This window comes from Pteropus alecto, unplaced genomic scaffold (genome assembly GCF_000325575.1).
Source record: "Pteropus alecto unplaced genomic scaffold, ASM32557v1 scaffold74, whole genome shotgun sequence".
Taxonomy (NCBI): domain Eukaryota; kingdom Metazoa; phylum Chordata; class Mammalia; order Chiroptera; family Pteropodidae; genus Pteropus; species Pteropus alecto.
The window spans coordinates 1,990,143-2,011,673 of NW_006436291.1; positions in this window are offsets into that span (position 1 = coordinate 1,990,143).

Sequence of the window (21,531 nt, forward strand, 5' to 3'; positions counted from 1 at the left end):
ATTCCAGAGACAGGCCCCTTCTTGCCAGGTCCCCTCCCGGCCCGGTTCCCACCTTCCATGCCCTCTGGGATTCTTGCAGCAGGGACTACGTCCTTCGAAGCATTTGTTGTGAAAGACGAGGTTGAGGACGTTAGAGACGCGCTGGGCAGGCTTCTCCTGGGTGTGAGATGCACAGGGCAGCTCAGGAGCCACGGACCCTGAGGAGGACCCTCTGTGCTGTTGGCGTGCCCAGGGGCCTGGCCCCGCATCCCTGGGGACCCAGTGCCTGGGCTCTGGGCCCTCCCAGCTCCCCCAGGAGTCTGTCCAGTTTTCCCTCAGCCTGTGCCTCGTAGCCAGTGTTCTGAGGCGCGAGGTGGCTGTCCCCGCCCAACGTGGAGCCTCAACTGCTGGGAGGCTCAGGCCAGTCACTGCACACCCGGGCTATCTGCCGCCGCCCTTTGGAGTGGCGATGTCTGCCTTGATCAGTTTCGGCCCCATATGGCAGGGTCACAGGGTGGACACCGTTAGGAAGAAAGAGCCGTCCATTAGGAAGCAAAGTGGGGACGAGGTGGCTGACGTGAGTGGCGCTGACGGGAGCCACTTGCTGGGGAAACACTGGAAGCCCGGCCGTGTCCCCGCTCTGCGTTCAGCTGTGAGTGGCGCTGACGGGAGCCACTTGCTGGAAGCCCGGCCGTGTCCCCGCTCTGCGTTCAGCCACAGACCGCCAGATGCCGGAGGCTGAGGGGAACTCAGTGCTGCTCGTTTTGCAGATTTTTACCGGTGCCAGCTCTGCGAGGGGCCGGAGCGGTGGGCGCCAGCAAGGCCGGAGAGCCAGCCGCGGGGGGATCGTGCAGCGCGGGGCGGGCAGGCACACGGGGGGCTTTGCGAGTGCGGGCGAGGGGCACCCAGCTGCCCGGAGGGCACAGTCTCCCAGGGTAAGTGGTCCCTGCACTGTGCTGAATCCAAAAGGCTGAGTAGGACCCCGCCCGCCTCCCCGCACGCCGACCCTGGGTGCACACGCGTTGAGGGGCAGTTTGGTTCTAAGAACTTGTGGCACCAGGAAACAGCACCAGACAAGCAGCGGCAAACTAGGCGGCACCAGGCTCAAGGAGAATGTGCGAAATAAGCCGAAAGTCAAGGTAGGTGCACATTCGCCCGTGGGTCCTCCCGGCCCGCGGAGGTCCCCGGCTTTGGGACAGGCATCGGGGGAGGAAGGCTGCCGAGGGTTTAAGGTCCATTGTTCTGAGCAGGAGCGTAGGGCACAGCCCTCGGCAGGCGGCGCGTCGCTCCTCGGGGGATGTCCTTGACCATGCAGTTTCGCTCCGGGTGGAGGGAGGAGTCTTTACCTTACTGGGCGGAATCACCTTCTCTATTCCGTTTCCCCGCCAGATTCATCGTGATCAACTGCATGTGGTATTTGCCTTTTGTCCTTAAAAAACATTATATTTAAATTTTTTTTTTTTTGCTTTCGTACTGTCATTTCAAGAATCAAACGATTTTTAGTAATCAGTGTTAGGAACTTAAGATAATATTGGTCGAATTTTTCACATTCAAAGGCAAATTTCAACCTTTACTATCCACCAAACTTCAATTAATTTATTTCCTCTTTAAGGACGTACGGGCAATCTGAATCATTTTGACTGCCATGTAACATCCCCAAACAATATTTATGGGGCTGTGTTTAGTTAGTGGTTAATAGATTCAGGCTTAGTTAAGGCCTGCACATGGGTGGCTTCGTCTTACAGAAATGCCTGTTTATTATCAGTTTAATGCGGATGAAACTACTTACTCTTCAGAAACTCTTTATGACTCCTCATTAAAGTCTTTGTCGGAACACAGAATAATTAATACGTAAAGCGAAGCCACGGGAAAGAAGAGGCTGTGAAATTGTCACTTGGCTGTGTGCTGAGCAGCATTTAATCATCAGTGTGACACAGCGTCTGCCCTTTAGGAAAGAACAAAGCGCAGACTTCACGTTTATGTAACTCTCCGCCCAGCTCTTCTCCGTGGTATGAAACGAGTCGCAGGCAGCACCGCACCCTAAATCACGTGCTCTGAAATTACTGGGTCCCAAACAGCAGGGTCGTCCTACACCCACATCGCTTGGGGGTGCTCCCGCATAGAAGCTGACCCGCAGCAGCGACTTCGACTGCTTACACTGAAGGACAAGCGAAGGGAGGAGAAACGAGACGTAAAATGCAGCGCTGCCAGGTGCCGTTGGTTCCGGTTTGGTTTCAGCTCGAAGTCCGATGCTGCCGACGGGCACGGGAGAGTTTAGTGCCGCAAGAGGGGTCTGTCTTCGCGTCCCACGGAGGCCCCTGGCCTCACCTCCCCCAGAAAGCCTTCTGCGGAGCACCCTGGCTTTTCTGAGTGGGCTGGAAAGGAGCCGGTCCCCCAAAAGGTGGAGATCCGTCCACGTGAAACGAGGTCCCGTTAGTGGGCATTACGAGGGCGGAGCGAAGATTCACGCAGGCCCTTTTCACGGGAAGGGGAATGAAGGCGAGGGGCTGGCCCCAGGGATCGGCTAAGGACAGTGGCGGAGGACGATGCGGCGAGGGAGGGGGCAAGGGGCCGGCAGACGTGCGCTTCCTTTCCTTGCGTGATGTGCCTCTGTGTGTCCCTTGCCCGGGGCGGCTGTCCCAAGCTGTGCGGGAGGCCAGGGGACGCTCCTGGCGGGTCCTCGCCTCTGGGTCTTTGGCGGCCAGGGGCACTCTGGCTCAGCGCACACACACGTGCTGCTTGTGTCCCTTTAGTGATTCCTATCGCGAGACACGGCCGAGCGCAAATCCCAGCTGCAGCCCCTTCCGTTCATGGCACTCGCTCTGGAAAAGTCGGAACATAGGGAAAGGCTGGAATTGTCAAGTTACAGAATCACGGTGGTCCCACCACCCGGTCGGACCCCTGGTGACCTTTCTGCGCCCCGATCTGTCCCCTGCACGTTCCTTATCCCGTCGCCGCTTTACGGTCACTCACTGAGCCGCGGTTTGGCGGTGTTTTACTGCGTGTGCCGTAACCACGAAACCAGCCCCCTTGGCCGGGCGTTCAGGTCCCTTCCAATTCGGTGCTGTCCTGAAGTCCCAAGCTACCTTCGAGTCCTTGAGGAGGGCGACCCGCTCTCCACGATTTTCCCTGGGGAGGTTGTCGCCTTCCCGAGCCAAGGCCTTGGCTTGCGCTGCCCCCAGCCGGAACTCGGGGCTCCGTAGCTCTGGAGGAAGCACAGAGCATCTCACGCCCCCACGCCCTTTGCCAGCTCGGCAGGCATGTCCTCACACCTCGTGGAGGAAGGAGGACGGAGGGGCATGAGTAGCTCCCCGGGCAGGGTAAGAGGAGGGGGAGGCCCACGCCCACGGCCCAAGGAGACTGCGTGAGGCACAGGCCAGTGTCATGCTGCTGGGCGCGGAGGGGCTTCTTAGGTTTCGAGACTGAGTGGGAAAGTTTTCTTGGACAGGGCGCAGCATCAGCGGAACTTCGAGGAAAGGGTGAGGGTTGAGGAGGTGGCGAGCCCCAGGCTGGGGGCTCAAGGACGGGCAGATGCAGGCACCCCACCCCCACCCCGGTGCATCTGCCGGGAAGGGCACAAATGGCCTGGGCCCCCCTGCTGGGCCGAGGTGAGCGAGACTGCTGCAGGAAAGAGACGTTGCGAATTTATTTGGGTCACATTGGAACTCACTAGTCAAAGAGGCACAGAACAGGACATGGATCGTCGCGTCCGAGGCACGGCTGCCGGGGGACCTGGGAGCTGCATCCGGAGGTGGACAGTACCCCCGGCTGCTCCCTGTGGAACGTGGTCGAGACGTCCCCCCATCCTCGACGTCTTTGGGGCTCAGGTCTTTGTCGTGAGTCCCAAGCATGTCTTTTCCAGAGACGGTCTACACGTCTTGGGCTCTCTCTCGACGTGGAAGACGCTTCTTTCTCTCGAGTCCATAGCTTTGCAAGGACGGCAGGAAATCAAAAGGCCGAGGCTCCGATTCAGACATTCGGGGGCCTGTTTTAGCATTTCTTAAACCTCTGATGAACAGGCCACTGGAAGTCTAATTATTAATCTTTGGGAAACTTGACCCTTCAATTAACAGAGTAATAATTGCACTGCGGACCATCAAAAACCTGCATTATTAATGAGCACGTAAGGTCGATATTCGTTGGCTTCACTGTATTGTCTGTGATATTTGTCACTTGTAATATGACTTCCTGGTTAATCACACAGAACCGTGCAGCCTTCACTTCTGATTAATGTGGAAAGTTCACACAGACTCGGTTAAAAAAACATTTATTATGTGTGATGTATTACAATAAACCTCTTTTTTTTTTTTTCCTGAGCTTAGTCCTATGTACATATGTTTTCAATATTTAGAAAATTTTCCTGTGGGGAGGAACTTCCTAATACGCGAAATTGAGAAAATTTAATAAATCATATTAGCCACCTGCACGATGTGTGTTTTCTATTGCGATACGATCTTCTCGTGGGAAGGTCGGGGTCGTAAGTTATGCGAGATGACGAATGCCTTTTAACTCGAAGGAGCTGCTGGGAAATCGTACCCCAGGCGCCCCGAACCGCACGGGGGAGCGTGAGGGGTGCTGGAAGGGGCGTGCTCTTGGCGTCGCCAGACTTGGGCTGTAATTAGCTGTGCGACCTTGGGCAACTTTGCATCCCGCCATCTCATAAATTAACCCGCGCTCATTGATTAATGCCTCCCCGGCCTGCTGTCCGCGGCAGGTGGGAAGGTGGACGACGCCCGTGCAAGGTCTTCCTGCTGTGAAGGAGGTCACACCAGGCTGTCGTGATCTTTTTGGGTGGAATTCCCTCCAATTCCTCTCATAGCTGTGGCATTATCGCTTGTTATTTCTGGGCAGACACGGCTTCCAGTGGACAGAAGCCAGGTTGGCAATGAACTCTCTGCCGCATAAACAGCCTCCTCGGATGGGTGCAGGAAGCCAGGTCCACGGGTGATGGGCTGAACCACATGTCCGCAACGTCACACGCTGAAGTCCTGCCAGGACCTCAGAGTGTGACCGCGATTGGAGATAAGGCCTGGAAAGGCGTGGTCAAGGTAGGACGAGGTCACGCGGTGGGCCCTGGTCCAGTGTGACTGGCGTCCTTGCGAGAAGAGGCGATCAGGGAAGACGCACGGGAAGGACCACGCGAGGACACAGGGAGAAGGCGGCCGGCCGCCTATGTGCCAAGGAGCGAGGCCCCCGGAGAACCAGCCACGGTCGACCCCGTGATGGAGGCCACGCAGGCTCCTGGGCAGGCCTGCCCCTCCAGGTGCGGACACAGCATCACCTAGCTCAGCTCCTTTGGCGACACCGGACGGCTCGGTCAATGCCGGCCTGGGAGGAGCGTGCAGACCCAAGCGAAACACACCTTTGGGTCCTGCTGCGGCGGGGAGGGGCAGGGACCGTGGCTTCACGAGGTCTCCTGGGCACCTTCTGCATGTGGGGCGGCCCCAAGAGGGGAGGGCGAGCTGACTTTCCAGACGCCCCTCTTGGCAAAGGGCCGAGGGCGCCCGCTTTCGCTCCCCCAATACACATCACGAGGGAATCCAAGCCCTCAGTCCCTGCATGGGGTCCTGCTGATGAGAAGGTGGCTTGCAAAGTGTGGCTGGCCACTGAGGGTCAGGCCGAGGTCCGTGGCTCGGGTGGGTACAGCCTAGGCGCCTGACGCTGACCTGGGGGAGGGAGGACCAGCAGCAGCTGTCCACGGGCACGGCACGGGCAGTGTCTTCCTGGCCGATGGATGATGAATGGAAATCTGACATTTTGCGCGTCCCCGTCCTCGTAAAAGGGGATGCTACCTTGTACAGCCATGTGCCGAGGGAGATGGATGTGAACATTAAAAATGCACGATTTCCAGGACTCTCAGGCCAGCAGGAACATTCCAGAATGTCGTGCCCAGTCACTCTGTCTCGCATGCAGGAGGAAGGGGAGGCCCCAAGAGGTGACCTTCTCTTCTCACTCATTTGCATGTGGGAAGGTGACATTATAAGGACACGCGGGGAGACTGTACGATCGCCGAGAGAAGCAGGCAGTGTGAATTTTGATATTAAGGCAGCTGCCTTCCCCCTGCTGGGTGCCATCAGATGCAAGCGGCATGGAGTTTGCATGTTTGAGACCCCTGGGTCTTGTGGCCAGTCAGCTACTGGGCAGTAGCTATGGAGTTAGAGAGACGATGATAATGTTCAGTTCGAGAGACCCGGTTTATAGAAATCAATGGAAATTGCTGCATGAAAGAGAAAAGGGTGATTGACGCTGTCAGGGGACCACGTATGTGAAAGCCAGGGGTTCCTGGGGACACACTTCCAAGTGCTGAGCTCATCCGGACTGGGGGGCCGTCTTCAGAAAGAAGAGTCTTATTCTCTCGGACACTAACTTTTCTCGGACGGGGAGGAGGTGGGGCACCCTCGCTCCAGCCCAGCCTGTCTGCCGCCAGTCCTTCTTTCGGGTTGGGGTCTGGTGGTCTCATGGATGATGTCCCACCTCACTCCTTGGAGGGGGCAGCCCAAAGGCCAGTGACTGATTTCCCAAGCCACCTTAGCTATGAAATATTCTCTTATTTAAAACATTTGTGATAAATTATCTGTCAACACTAGATGAAGGTAACATTTCTTTCGATCAATACAATAGACATTGAGGTTATGAACTAAATACTGTCTACATTTCTAAAGTCTATTACATCCTTTGGTGTTCGCTCAATTCTACCCACCTGCTCTAACAAATTTAGCAGGGCTTTTATAATTTCCGCTCATAACGTATGATGGGTTCGTGCGACTTTCTTCCATGTGTGAAACCTACTTAACATCGACATTCTCAGGCTGGAGTTGGTCGTGAGCAACACACTGAGAGATGCGAGGCGGACACATCGCCTCTGTGCTGCAGCTGTCGGGGCGACGGCCACATTTCGGGGTCTGTGGACGGTTTTGCACAACTTGGACCCCGATTACTTCCGTCAAAGGCAGAGGGTTCTTTGTCCCACTCTTCGTGAATTAAGAACCTTTAGTCACTTTGGTCCAATAAATAAACAGTGTGAAGAGCTTGCGGACAACACGTATTTTCTGTGTACATCAATGGGCACGCTTCTATTTTTTCCTGGAGGCCAGACTCCACTTTGAAATTCATGTTTGATAAATTCCCGGCTTTCTGCGTAATTTAACTGTCTATAGGGCTGCTGATCTTCTGAGTGTATCGGTGAGCCCCGGGGACCTGTGTGTTTTTTCTGCATATCCAAGTTCAAATATCTGCTCAAGATTGGCTTAAATTTTAAGTTGTTGATCTTATTTCTGATAGATTTGTTAGTTCATCCTCCATTTCATTTCTAAAACCTGCTCCTAATCCCCAGATAGTCTCTTCTTAAACACGTCTTTGCTAAGTGCACTGATTGTGGGGTGCACCCTATGGCGTGGTCGTTCTGCGAACTCATTGCCGGTGCCTTCACGCGAAGACGGGGAGAGGCCGGGGGACCTGGCTGCCTGCCAGGTATCACCCGGCTTCCCACGTGTCCTCGCTCGTAGGTAGACCGTCAGTTCCCTAGTGTGTTCCAGTGTGGCTTTGGGGTTTTCATCGTTTCTAATAGGTTTTTACTAAATTTTCACCCTATCGGCTATGCACTATAAAACGCAAGCCTCGTCTGTTAAAATTTCTTTTTGTTTATCCTTTGAATTCCTGGCATTTCGTTGGTAGGACAAATACGATTTTTCCAAATAAAGTTTCTAACTCATTGTTACTGACCAACATAAGTCCCTGGCCCGTCCTCCGTAGCCCATTTTTGAAGGGAGTTTCTAGCATTCATAAGAAGTGAGTTCTGCCAGCAGAGTTGAAACCATGTGCCACTTTCATAGGCTACCTTCCCTTTGGCATGTCAAAGTTCCCTAAGCACGCGAATAAATGCGTAATTTTGAAGTCGCGACCCCCTCGATCACGTCCGACTGTCATTTGCATTGAGTGGACGAGGAGACTGGCTCAGGTGGTTAGTGGCTGCTGCGTCTCAGGTTGAGCTGGTTTTGCAACAGGTGTGACACACGTCCGGTCACGTCCGGGCCGGATGCCACTGGTTTCTGCCCGGACGGGATCGCTCTCCTGCGTGCGTCTCTCTGAGGCAGCCCCTCCAGGGAACGGTGTTTTCATCCAGACCACAGACTGTCCTCTGCCGTTCTCCTCTCTGCCCTCGCCTGCTGCAGCCCAGCGGTCCAGGCCGGAGCACAGGGGCAGCACCGGACACCCGCTCCGCGTCTGTGCAGCTCACTCGCCTCGCGAGTCAGCTCGGGACTTCGAGGCCCCTCCACCCTCTTTACGTGTTTCTTCTCCATCAGGAAATTAGTCCGAAGGAAAACAGAATCCTTCTGTGTGGCCTGTTCAGCGAGACTTAGGAACTTCCTCTCCTTACTTTTCAGGCCCGACCTGACCAGCAGCGCCAGAATTCAAATTTACAGTCTCTGGGGCAACATTTTAATAGAGTTTTTGCTGGTGTTAAAGCTTAACTCTGGCGTTATATTCATACTCTACCATGGAGGTTTAACCACCCAGTTTTATTAGCAGCAAAATAAAAGTCTCAGGAAAATGAAGCCTGGGTGTTTGTGTCGTGGGAGGCAGCAGCCCTGCCCTTTGTCCCAGCGGTAATTTACATCTTCTCGGATCGCTGTGCGCGCGGACTTGGGGAGCAGTGAAAAAAGAAGCCATTTGAGAACGTTTCTGACTTAAACGAATTATGTGTAGGAAAAGAATACCCAGCCCACATTATCTTCGCCTTTTAAGGAAATAAAACTCCGACAGCAGGAGTTTGGATACAGTTATGCGCACCGGACAAAGATTACTTGAGAGGCTAAATTAATAGATCTGGAACGTGCAAATGAAGATAATGACTCCATCTCATTAAAAAACATTTTTTTTTTTCCGAATTATTTCTATTCTAAGCTTTCGGGCCTTCGGAAGAGTTTTGGGTCCCGTGGTCTGGAGGTGACCTCGGTGTGCCGTTTGCCGCGATAATGCGGTCCTGCTTCCCGGACGACGCGTCCGCCGGGGAGGCTGACCCCACGCGGACGGGTCTCACTTTCACGCCGTCGGATTCTGCGTGCGGGGAGGAACTGGCAGCTGTGGCCCTTCGCGTGGGGTTAAGTCGCATCAGTCCGCGGGCTGAACGTCGGTCGGTCCGGGCACACTTTCTCATTTTAAACAGAGGGCTCTGGGCTCCCATGTGCGCCCTGGCTCTGTCACCAACTTTCCTAAGCTTGGTAACATTTTCCTTTGTCCACGGGGTGGGAACAGTGCCGCCTTGGCTCTGTAGGGAGGAGGCGATGAGGTAATGGGAGAGAGATGCAATGCCCACAGTGCCTGGTCTCCGGGAAGGGCGGGTCACTGGGTATTTTTCGTCTGTCCCCAGGGCTTTGTCCCCTGGGCTGGAAGAAAGGTTGGAGGAGCGAACATCTATTTTCATGGGGGACGCCAGCTAAAACGCTGAGCACCCAGTCACCTGTGCCACACAGGTGCACAAGGAAGGGCTCCTGCGCTAGGAGTCCCCCGCAGACCGCATGCGGGACACCTACATTCAGCCTCGCCTGTGCCTCGGCTGTGACAAGTGTTTAACTGAGCATTTCTGGGCATCTCGCATTTCGGCGTCACCGGTGACCCTGCCTATTCCTTACGAGGGCTTCCCTTCTGTCCCTCGAAGCTCCAGCAGGACTCAAGATCCGAGCCATTGGCTGTGACGCGGGATGGGATGGCTCCCGGGGTCAGAGGCCAGATGTCCAGCCGTGGCTCTCGCTGCCCATCAGCACCTGGGTGCTCAGCAAGTCACACGACCTTGCCGAGTCTCAGTCACGGTTTTCAAGTGGACATCGGAGCTCGCCCCGCAAGGCTGCCGTGAACCGACATGAGTTTGGAAAGCTCTAAGGTGCTGGGCACGGCGGCGTCCCTGTTCCTCCCTCTGGGGACACAGGCATCTGCTCGGCCTCCCATGACGGTGCGGCCCCTTTTCCAACCAAAAAAGTGATTTCGACCTATTTCCCCCAATCTAAGCATCGTGCGTCCTACATCGGCCTCACACACGGTCGCACATCATTTGCATTTTGCTTTGTCTTTGGCTCGCGGAGCTGGATTCTGGCTGTATTTTCAGAGCAGCCACTGAGGCGACTGGCCCTTTAAGGCTGCCAAAAGGAGCACATGGTTTGTGGCCCTGACACCTAGAAAAAGCCAGTCGGAGCTATCTGTCCCCAGCTGTCACGGCGTCTTATTTCTCCACAGAAGCAATGAAGCAAGCCATCGTCACCTCTAGAAGATGGTGGCAGGGGACCTGGGGGTGGAAGGGATCCAACTCTGGCTGTGCATTCAGTCACAGTCGTGGAAGGTTGATGGGCCCGTAGCCAATCAGGAAAGCGGGCGCGGGGGCGATGAGGCGGGCTGGAAATGGGGCAGGTGTGACAGATGCAGCGGCCTCCGGCCGAGGCCGGGCTGGGCCCAGGGGGAGCTGCTGGGGGTGGCTGGGGCTTCTCACGTGGAGTGCGGGGCGGGTGAACCCTGCCCTCTGCCCTCTGCCCTCTGCCCTCTGCTCTCTGCCCTCTGCCCTCCCTCGTCGCGATGCGCAGCCCTCCCCCCGACACGCCCGGCTTCCTGGAGGAGGCAGAGTCCACCTCGGCGATCCCCGTCCTTCCTCCCGTGACGCCCGCGTCCTCTGGTCCTCTCGGCCGCTCTGGGCGCTGACCTTTCACTCCCCGGGGAAGAAAAGCGCGGTCTGTCGCCGCCCGTGGAGCTGCGGCCGTTCGCATCCGTTCCGTCCGCCCCGTCTGGTCCCGGCCCCGGCGCCGTGTCGAGCGCTCGTGGGCTCCCCTCCCAGCCGCCCTCCGCCTGCTGACGCCGTGGACATCGCTTCTGCGTGGGCGGAGCTCCCCGGCGTCCCCGGCCCTCCGGCCGCCTGCGCCCTCCTCCCCCGCCATCCCCTCCTGCTCCCCCTCCGCGTCCCCCTGTCACACACAGCTGGCTTGCCTTGCTGCGAAGCAGTGTTTCTCCTTTTGGCTGAATTTTGCTTTATACCCACAGAAGAGTGACGTCTCGCCGTTCCCCACCCCCATGATGGATGGAAAAGAAAATCGCACCGATTGATTGAGATAAAAAATCAGTGCTTCGCCATCGGGAAGCCAAATTAGCCGTTGGAAGGAGGTGCATGGCGTATTTTAAGAGTTTTTTGATTAATTCTCACGACGTGAGACCTTCTGACACAGTTTTCCGACCTGCGATGGGGGCGGAGGAGTGCCACGGGTTGTTGCGTATTTTATTTCTACCTCCCGTCGATTTCCTGACCTGTTCTTTGCTAGTGAAATAAGGCGCTGCAGATATAAGCGTGTCTCCTTTCAGAGGGAACAATTCCTGAGTGTGTTTTCCAGAAAGCCGGCTCGGATTTTCAGGGACTAAGCCAAAAAGACTCAGAACAGAATTTTAGAATGCCTACAGTTACCAGAACAAAACAGCCAAAAGAGGCCCTTCTTACTCAGATAGGTGTCACTCAGCACCTAAAAGTGACAGCTAATCAATTCGTTCATCACCCATGCAGAAGGAGAAAATCCTAATTTAACAGAGTGTTGATAGCAAACAGTTATTAACAAGCAGCCTTTCTGACAGTGACTCATTTGTTTTTATTTTAAAAACATAATAACATACTCTGTTTCTCAAAACCTGTTGTCACCTTCCCGGGTTCCTTATTGCATCGCTTAGGAATTTGTTTTATTACGGTCTATGATCTAACCTAAGTCATTATTGCCCCAACTCATTGCCCTCTGCCGTGTGAGGGCACCGTTACAAACACGGCGGTTTCGGCGCAGGCGTGTTGGTGATTTCCTCGGCCGTTTCTGGACCGTGTATTTTAAAAATAAGGAGTTTTTAAGTTGAAAATTCTCTTGACTGTGTATTTTAAACGTAAGGCCTTTTTAAGTTGAAAACATTTGCTGATGTTTTGAACAAAGCAATTGAACAAAGGCAAGTTCGAAGAGGCAGACGTATGGAATTCATAGCTCTACTTAATGGGGGAATATTATGGTGTTGGGACTGTAGTTTTATTTCAAAAAAGTGGCCAGAACGCCATCTTTTCAATTAGTGGAAATATATTGAAATGTCTCACATTGAAAAAAAATACACATTTGCTTACTGAGATGAGTTTACGAATGCCTTGTATGAAATGTCACTGCAAATTATAATGTTGAGCAAAAGCATATTAATATTTTTTGGCAATCTGAGACAAAAACGCTGTACTAGCACTTCTGACTTGCTTTTTTTGGTGGCTATTTAAAAACTTGGGGTTGTCCTTTTCCGTTTTTCCTTCGCGAGGGAAGGTTTGGCAAATATACCTTTGTTGCATTTCCACTAATCTATTACCCAGGTTGGAATTGGGCTGAATCTCGTAGAAGCATAATAAACTAATTGCTCGCCTCTTTGATTTTTTACTTCTATGATAGCTTTTTCTCTTTTCTGCTTTCAGTAAATAATACCAGTTGTGAATGAGGGGCCATGTGCTGCTTCCCGGCCCACACCCCCACTTCGGGAGTGGGGAGCGGAGCGCAGCGGTGCCTGCCACGGGATAGTGCTCTGCAGAGAAGGGTTTGCGAGTTTTGCCGAATGAGAATGTCATCTTCCCGGACAGTCGGGGTGGCGTGAAATAGCGCCTTCTTTTTCTAGTCTTTCTTATGGACTCCCCTAGGCAGGGCTCCTAGGTTTTTGGCTGACGACTCGGGAGCAGGGATGACATTCGTTAAAACAGGTTTTGCTCCGAATGACATACTGAGCCTTGGAGTCAAAAAACGAAGTGGCTCGGTGAGCTCTGGCATAGGCCTTTCTTACTCTGATGGCCCCCTGCTCAGCCCCGCAGCCCCCCACGCAGGAGCAGCGGCACCCAGAGCGAAGCCCTGAGAGGCCGGTCTGCAGCCAGCCAGCCCGGTCCAGGCACGTGTTGCTTAGCAACGCGCAGGCAGGGATGCTGACAGCCCGTGGAGGAGAGCGGCTCCAAGCCCACCCGCCTGCTCGCCCAGCAAGGGCGGGCATGCGTTCCTTAAGTCGGGGAGCGGGCAGCAGGCGGGCCGCGCTCTCCTCCAGCCTGGGCTTCTTGGGGCCGAGGAGAGAAGCTTCACTTATCATCCCCTTTACGAGGGCAGAAGGGGCGAGCCTTCCACCTGCACGGTTGCCACCCCTCAGGGGTACATTTTTAGCTGCAGAATTTATGAGTTGCACATTTATTTGATTTGGCTTTTGGTTAATTTTTTTTTCTCCTCTTGTCAACCTGACACTATGAGAACAGACGGATGCGGTCCCCGCAGAAGAGGCCACAAACGGTGCTCCTTGAGCCACGTCGCAGGAGGCGTCCGGGCGCTCGCCGGCCCCCTTCCTGTCCCCTCATTCAGCAAGGCTCATGTGACCACAGCACTCCCCTCTAAATAAATAAATCCTGAGGTAAATACGGATGCGCGTCTCGTTAACGTGACCTGTCAAATCCCTAAGCACGGACCCCAAATGGCCCCCTGGGCCTCCCGGTAGTATTTGGAAAGCACATAAAAAAGATGATCAGTGGGCGTGTTTGTGGAAGTCATTAGCAGGGCAGGGGAAGATATGCTTGTAAGTCAATAACTCTCTGTGACGGAACCTCAGCACTGGCTATGTGATAGCTTTGCTAACCGAGGGAAGGGACATGTGGCCCCAGTTCCATGACGATTGTCAGGAACCCTGAAAACTGGCACGGGGAAGGCCTTGGTTATTCATTTTCCTTTGAAGCGACATGGATGCATGGCCCACTTTGTCAACTTAATGTCTGTATCTTTGGTACTTCTGATCACCCAGCGACAAGGGAACATACGATCCGCTTTTCGAGGGATGGGAAATATCATCGAGGGCAGAATTTATGTTAGAAAAGGTCCAAAGAACGGAGTGTCCGCTGAATTCTTACAAGTCCTACAGTTGGGTTCATCCCGCATTACCTGTGTCGTGCGTCCCGCTTTGGGGTTTAAGAATCCGAATGGAAAGCTTCGCATCGAACTCCTCAGGAGAGTCCCGCGGCGCCCGCGCTGTTCGTTCTGGAGGACACTGAGCTGAAGAGCTTTCGCAGTCCGGGATTTGTAAACGGGACCCTCGGCCTGGCCCAGCGAAGATGTGGCCATCGGATCCCGAGGGAAAACGACCCGGCCACGCGGAGAGGCGCCGCACCTGCTCGAGCCGGGCCCTTCACTGCTCCTCTGAAGGGGTCGGATCCGGCGAGACGCACAGAACCGCGTTTCCAGGGGGGCCGTTTATGGGCCATGAGCGGACGAGCGGAGATGCCGGTCCGGGTCTGGAGGACACAGTCACGAGGCGTGACTGTGGGATTTGACGAGAGAGGGGGAGGCGCGAGGTGCCAGGGAGCACTTTGTCATCATTCATTAGTCTTCGAAAGGGCCCTGCAGGTCCTTGAATGATAATAGAAAACGGCGGTTATAAATCAGGCCGTCCGCACAAGAGCGAGCCTGGAGCTCGGGCTTTTGCTAAGGACCTGCCATCTTCGGCCCTCGCCTTCGTTTGCGAGCGCAAAGGAAACAGCTGACATCGAGATGCACTGGATCTTTTCTTCCCTTCCTTTGAGCACTGAAGCGGAAGCAGCCGCGTCCCTCCCGGCTCAGCCCGCGCCGCTGCAGCGACGACCCCTTCGGTACCGCGTTTCATCCGGAGCGGGGTTCCGAGTGCTTCTGACCGCGGCTGATTGACGCTTCCACTGACCACGCGGCTGATTGACTGACGCTTCCACTGACGTTGCAGACCGGGCTTCACAACGATTTCACTTAACGCATCCGGCCGAGCCGCCCGTCAGGACTCTCGGTCCCTTCTCCTCGCCCCCAGCTCCGCCCTCCGTTCCCGCCTGGCTCGCTTTCTTCCCCACGCCTCCTGCCTCATCACCCCGCGGGGTCTCCCCTCCCCCGCCCCCTTCATTTCCCTTCCTTCTTCCATCCTTCCCTTGCCCTACAGCGCCAGTGAGAATGAAGACTGGACTGGGAGTGGTGGAGGCCTCGGCGCGGGCGCCAGGAGAGCCGGCCGCAGAGGCAGGTCGTGCCCGTAGGTGGCGGGAGGTTCATCGGACGCCCTCCCAGCCCCGCACCGGCCGACGCTGGGGCTGGCGGTTCTCGTACCCGACTTCCGGGGCCGGGCCGGACAGCACTTCCGGTCCCGCGGGCGAGCAGGATGGACACGGAGGCTCCGAACGGACTTGGAACCTCTCCCAGGCCCTTCAGAGGATGCCCGCCTCCTCACAGGCGTCCGAGCAGAGAGGTGCGCTTTCCTAGCACTGCATAGTGACAGCCTCGGTGTCCCCCGTTCATGGCATTCTGCTCTCAGAATCCGGGTTCACGGGGCCGTTTGGAGGAAACGGTTTCAGCGGAAGCTTCACGTTCTCAGGTGTAATTTTGTTCGCGTAACCACAAGTCCGGAGAGGAGTCCAAGTTGGGAAATGCCATGTACAATTTTATTTTCTGATTTTATTAGGGTTTCCGGTTCTAGGAAGTTATTCTTTGGGTTTTTACTTTGTTTGCTTAAACGCAATTCAGTTTTTTTTTTTTTTTCCAAAAAAAGCAATGCCTGTTTCCTTTAAATGAATTATTTAATTACCTAATGGACTTTTCTTTCATGAGAACCTTCATATGAGCAATAGGGATGCATTTCAATCAAATTCACGCCGTTTCTCTGTAATTTGGCCCCTGCCGCGTGGGCCGCGGTTTTCTGGTTTCCAGGCCGATGCGTGCATTTCTCCATCGCGCATTTGCAGTGAAGAGGGGTTTAAATGATCTGCTTTGTTCGCTGCTTAATTATGTTATTTTACTGTTTCTGAAAACCTGACACAAGGCAAATTTACATCGCTGTGCTCCTAATTAGCCCATAATCCTTGAGGGTTTGAATGACACGTACCCAGGGCAAGCTCCTGCTCTACTCACCGTGAATTTCCTCGCGTCAGGTTACGAGGGTGGTAGGTGCCGCAGCAGGGGGCATCTTGGTGACGGCGGCCCTCGACACGCCTGCCTCCGGAGTCACGAGGCGTTAAAGCCGAATGGTGACTTCAGCAGTGTTATAAAGCGCACTATGGGAAATCAATAAATACGGCACGCCGTCGGCCAGGACGCGCTCCCACGGCATCGCACGCAGAGCCCCTCACAGGTGCTGCTTCTGCTTTTGAGGTGAAGTCAGCTGTGCCTTTTCCCTGCAGTATACGCTTCGCGCTATGCGTCACACACGTATCCACGCCACCCGACTTAGGACCCTCCCGGCCCCGCAGCCGCCCGTTGACACTGGCGTGTGTTCACCTGGCTGTGAATCCCTTCACCGCTCCCCGCGCCCGCGGCCACTGGCTCCCCGAAGCCACGCCCTCGTCACTTGCCGCCCGGGGCCGCTACCAATCGCTGCCCCCTCCTCCTTTTTCCTAAGAGAAGCTCGTTGCGTCCAGGTGTCTGGTCCTGGGCGCCCACGTGCTTCGGAGAAGGCCGGCCGCGCCTTCTTTCCGGCGCGGGTCAGGACTGGTCCAGGCCGGCGCGGCTTAAACTATGCGACCGTCACTCACAGCAGGAAATGCTCCTCGATCGCAGCTTAGCACGCACGCGCGTCGGTGGACATGCGCGTGTGCGTATTCACACCTAAACCTGGCTCGGATTTCAGTTAAAACGTGGGAGTTGGGACCGACGCGACTGCCTTCCTTGATGTCTGTCTGCTGCACACGGGCTAAGCCAACCGCGGTTATTCTGCCGTCCTCGCTCGTGACCGGTTTGGGCGAGGACGTGTGATATGAGTCTGGCCGACGAGAAGCCGGGGCCTCCGACGAGAGGTTCGAATCACTGACAGCGACTCGAAGGCGTTTACCATCCTCCTGCTTGTCAGGCCGCCTGCTCGTGACGCCGGGAGCCGATCCGGGTGGGACAGGAGCTGGGCCGAGGATGGCAGAAGGGAGGGTGGGGGGCAGCCCGGGCCCTGACGACGCGGCCGAATCAATCAGGGCTCCGCCGGGCCGGCGCAGGAAGTCTCCTGGGAGATGCATTTCCCCATTGTCACAGCCAGTCCGAGTGGAGTTTTCTGTCACCTGCAGTCACAAGCTTCCTACCTAATCTATGTCTCCACTGTTTGTAGGATTCAGACAGTCCCAGCTGTGGCCGGTGGGTCGCGATGCTAATGGACCAGCGTCACATTCCAGTGAAAAGAGGGAGGTGAACTCGGAGAACTTTGGTCCTTCAAGTGCACTGAACACTTGTGTTTTCAGTGGCCGTGGGGCTGGCTTTGGGACCCGATTCAACAGACCACTGGACTCTGCGATTTGGCCTCTGTAGTTTGGGCCATTTGCAGGTCGTCCGGAAGGTGCGTGACGCACAGTCACCCGAGACCTTGCCGCTCCCCATGTGGGCTTCGTTTGCCATGGAGTGAGCACGCCACACTGTGAACACTTAAACGAGGAGCCGCTCGTTTAATTGAGCAGCGTTAGGACGTGGCTTTGTAGTTCCCGCCCTGTTTCCATGGACTCGTTAACTCTTGAAAATGACTCGGTGACAAAGTGTTCCCACGGCAACACCATCCGCACAGCTCCGCACTGAGCAAGCTGTGCTGGAAAGAATGGGAGCATTTGCGGCCGAGCAGGAGGATTCTGGACCCAGTCGGCAGTGGAGCAGTGGCGGATGCCGGCCCAGGCCTAGCATGAAAAGTTCCTCCGAGAGTCGAAACAGAAAGAAAACGTGACCGAGGAAATCGCGTGAGCTTCACCCGGTGCAGACACCACTCGCGATGAGGCCGAAAGCGGACGTGTGGGGACCAGCGGTGTCTGATGGCGCAGGGACCCCAAGTAAGCTCGTTGGAAGTTCCAGCCTCGGACGGGGGTTTGCGAGGTCTTGGAGGTGTCCCCAGCCTGTGAAGGGGCGTCTCGGGTAAGTCGTGGGTAAGTCGGGGTTGCAGGAGGCGCGGCTTTACAGCAGACATGCTTGTCCGTCGTGAAGGAATTGTGACGGTCACTTCCTGCCCGGTCTCCGTGATGCGTCTTCGCTCAGGCCCGGGCATTCGGTGTTTCAACTTCCATGGAGTGAATTAATTAAATGTTTTAAGCGCCTACAGCACGAGGGGCGTGAGTGGATTCCGAGAGGCGGGAACCAGAGGCAGGAGGGGGGTGAAGCGAAGGCCTCTGGTGACAGGCTGGTGACGCCCGAGGATGAGGACGCGGTGCTCCGGCCAGGCCGCCGGCCGGTTGCCAGACCCATGCCCTGGACGCGGCCGTCGCTCGTGGCAGCGGCTTCGCTTCTGCTCACTGGCGATGGCAGGGTGGCCGGGGGTGGCCGTGGGCCCCGGCGATGTCCGTGCTGAGCCACCTCCAAGCGCACGGCCAGCGCTGAGGACCTGTCTGGAACGGTCACCGTGGAGACGCCGTCCTTGTCGGTGAGCTCGCCGTTTGTCCAGGGGTGCATGTCCCAGAACCCTCAGCAACCTGACGGACAAAGCCTGGCGGGGGCGCCTGGCGTCAGGAAGAGGGCGCGTCAGCGAGACGGAGAGCGGAGGGGACATGGAAGCTTCCAGACAAGACTGTGGGGGATGCCGAGGGCCGGGGAAACGGGCTGAGAGGTGGGGGCCTCGGAGCTTTAGGTCTGGGGTTTACCAATTTGCTTATTAATGGAGATGTAATGCCTTGGTGCCGTGCCCGAGTTAATTAAACCGACTAGACATCCATCACTTGGTCCTGGATAGGGACTGGGCGGTCGTTCCTGATGAAGGTGAACCTGTGCCCCGAAGGCCTGAGCCAGCCTTCCAGCACCCCGCCTCCCAGCGGCACCCTGGGGGTTCCTGGGTCCGGCCCCAGAGACGGCCTGGTGACACTCTGTCCTCCATGCGTGGTCGTCCACGTCACAGATGCCGACGTGTACGGAGCGGTCAGCTGCGGGCGTCTTTCCCTGAGCCCAGACTCCGGCAGTTTGAGGTTTGTTGAAAAGTTGTTTTTCTCTGATGTCTGTGTTTTGAAATTCCTGAGAAAACCCAGGGTACCCCCTTGAGGTGTTACTTACGCTATAAAACCGGTCGCTTTGGGGAACCTTATTTCATTTATTCGTCTTTCGAAACTGAATTGCCAGAATCTAGAGTAGATAACAGCTGAATATAAAGTGTTTTGTGGCTGCTTCAGCCGACACTTGGAAATGTGTGTACGATAAAAAGCGTGGAGTCGTCAGATTCCTGAAGTTTAAACCATCGTCTCGGTGTCGTTTGGACTTGCGTCCCTTTCAGCCTTAAAGGAGAGGATGGCCCAGATGCCTCTTCTCCAGGACCAAATCACAAGTGTCTTTAGGGTAGGAGAGGCTTACGGATTTTTTTTAAAAAATTGCATGTATTGAGAAAACGTTGGTTAATAACATTATATCAATTGCAGGTGTGCACCATTGTAATTTGCTATATTCCTAGCAATTCTAGAATCTTCCGTGTGTTGGGTTCTCAGTTATATGTTTGTTAAAAATAACCGTGGATCTTGACGTCTGAAACACCAGCGGCTGGCCTTCCTGTCACGGTGACAGGGCTCATTACGACCCAGGTACCCGGCATCTGAACACCCTGCGTTCCAGCTCCACCCACATCTCCCGGGCTTCAAAGTGACAGCACTGTCATTAGCAGCTTGAGCTGATTACAGAAGACAGCAACTTAACAGAGTGAAACTTTAAAAATTAAAACTGGCAAAAACAATTGTTATTGACTGGAATGGAAAGTGAGTTGCAATTTGGAACTAAATTATTTATAAACACCACTGGTGTCGCACCTGAACCACGCGGATGGTAAAACCTGCTCCTAAAATGTCTCACGAAGCGTGGAGGATCTCGGCATCACCTGGGAATGCTCGGAAGGGCTCTCAGGATGCATCCAAACGCCTCGCACGCAGTCACCCGGGAGCCGACGTGCAGGACAGGGAGAGACGGGGCCCGAGGACAAGTGGGCGAGGGTGACTCAGGAAAAAAATCTGAACCAAATGAACGTAACCGTCTCCATCCAGACTATCGCTTTTCATTCAAAATTTAGGCAGACATCGGGCAAAATGTAATCACTTTTCAGCATTACTGTACCGCGTAGCCTTTTGGAGGAGCTTTGTGATGATAATCATGTAGTGAACTTGAAACCACCCCTAATTAAACTGTCTGTCCCCCAGCATTTCCCTGTAATGATGTCAAACCGTGTAGCAATTAGTTGCACCTCCATGAATGTAAACACTGTTTGTAAATCATATAAACTTAACCTGGTTTGCTTATTGAAAATCTCCTCGAAAGGAATTAATTAGCTTTGTGTGTTTTAGAATCACAATTTATGGGATCATTTTGGAATCTTTCACTGAAATAAAATTAATTCTTTTTCCCTGTGATTCCTACAAATGGAATCTCTCTCGCGGGGGTGGGGCGGGTGGGGGAGGGGGCTGCAAGGGAAGATTCAGCACAATTTTATTTCTGCGACACCCGGTGAAGTGTGGGATTTAGGACAGGGGTTTGCCGAGTTAACCCAGTTTTCAGATATTTTTCTCCGGAGGAAGGTGTACATCATCCGAAGGTGGCTCCTTTCTGCGTTTTCCACCTTCTCCGGCCTGTGTGGAGCGTTTCAGGCTCATTGGAATGTGAAGTTTGGGCATCGAAGCGACCTTGATGCAGCCACTCGTCATCCTGGAAGACACCAGCCCCAAGCTGCGAGGGAGCAGTCACAGGAGTCACGAGAAGCAGCCGATCCCAGACAAAGAAATCGAACACACGCGACCGATCCCCGAGTGTTTTAACTCGGGGGTCTTTCCTCTGCCGACAGGGAGCACAAAAGGAGAGAGAGCCAAGTTTTAAATTTAGCATGTTTTGTTGCGATTTTCCTTCTGAAACCTTGGGTCCCGGTGGCGGATGGTTTACCTGAGCCATCAACGACATAGCACATTTATGGTTATTGTATGTTACAGGTTGATAGATTTTTATATTCTGTCCAAGTCGGGATCTTACACCACCTGGTTATTATTTAGTAATTTACAGTGCAGTCAGGCATGTTTGGCTTAATGTAGGATAAACTTATAAATCTATTGTTCCTCCACGCGCCAGGGCTGGTGTGCGATGAACTACAGAGGTGGATGCGCACATACATTTCAGCTCCGCTTTCCCCTTTGATAGGGAAGCAGGCAATAGATAACAGTGACAGTAGCATCCCAGGGGACGGCAGAATGTGAGAGCAACACCACGTCAGGTTAGCAGGTCATTATTGTATGAGCCGTGAACCATTAATGGACTGCTCCGCCCAGCTCAATCTGTGTCAGATTATGGCTCTTGGCAGGAGAATTGTTATCTAATAGCTAACTTTGCTTCCTCTCTATTGTCTTGTTAGTTCCTCTGATAAAAATGTGCACAGGTATATATTAATAGGGGACCTCACTGGGAAAAGGCAAGATCTGGAAATGTCCCCCCGTGTCTGCAAACAATGCCTGCGTGTCGATTCTGCTTGGGTAGTTCTCCGAGGCGACGGCATTCTACCCCAGATGTTTTTGGATGTCTTATAAAGGACGTAGCCAGACGCATTGTGCTAATTGATGCAAAAGACTCTGCTACTGAGATA